We start from the raw sequence: 603 nt of genomic DNA, 5'->3' as shown, positions 1-603 counted from the left end.
AGGAGGTGGAAGCCGTGTGCGCTCGGCAGCGCGGGGCGCGGGCGGGCGGCGGAGAGGGGAGCCGAGAAGGCTGTGAAAATATGTTTGCGGAAAATAGACAATTGTTGGATTAAACGTATTCAAGTATGAAATAATGCCTTTTTGTGTACAACCCCTCGGCAATGTGAGCGTACAAAAGTGCCCTGTGGCCGTTCCGTGCTCCCTTTGTGAGCTGTGCGCGCCGCGTCTCCACTTGGCGCGGTCCGCGCGGAGCCCCCCTTTAAACGCGATTGTTTCTTTCTTTCTAATGACATTTACCGGATCAAAACACGCTGTTAATTCGATCAGAAAGCTTTACTCCGGCGGACAATGCCACAATAATTTCTCCCGAAGTTTGTTAAATTGACCAAAATTAGGCAAATGAATGGCGGGTCTGTCGGCGACCCCGCTCGCAGGTGACGGCGCACAATGCGCTCCGGGCCAGCTGCGGGCCCCGCTTTATTTGCCCCTCTTTTCTTCGCCCCGCATTATTAAAATTTCGGCCCGATGCGACCATTCACGCTCCTCAATGGCACATTTTCCTATAGGATAATAGGCTACAAATTGGGCCTCTCCAGCGCGGGG

This window comes from Meleagris gallopavo, chromosome 4, assembly GCF_000146605.3.
Source record: "Meleagris gallopavo isolate NT-WF06-2002-E0010 breed Aviagen turkey brand Nicholas breeding stock chromosome 4, Turkey_5.1, whole genome shotgun sequence".
Classification (NCBI taxonomy): Eukaryota; Metazoa; Chordata; class Aves; order Galliformes; family Phasianidae; genus Meleagris; species Meleagris gallopavo.
Note: the sequence above shows the minus strand (reverse complement) of the source record.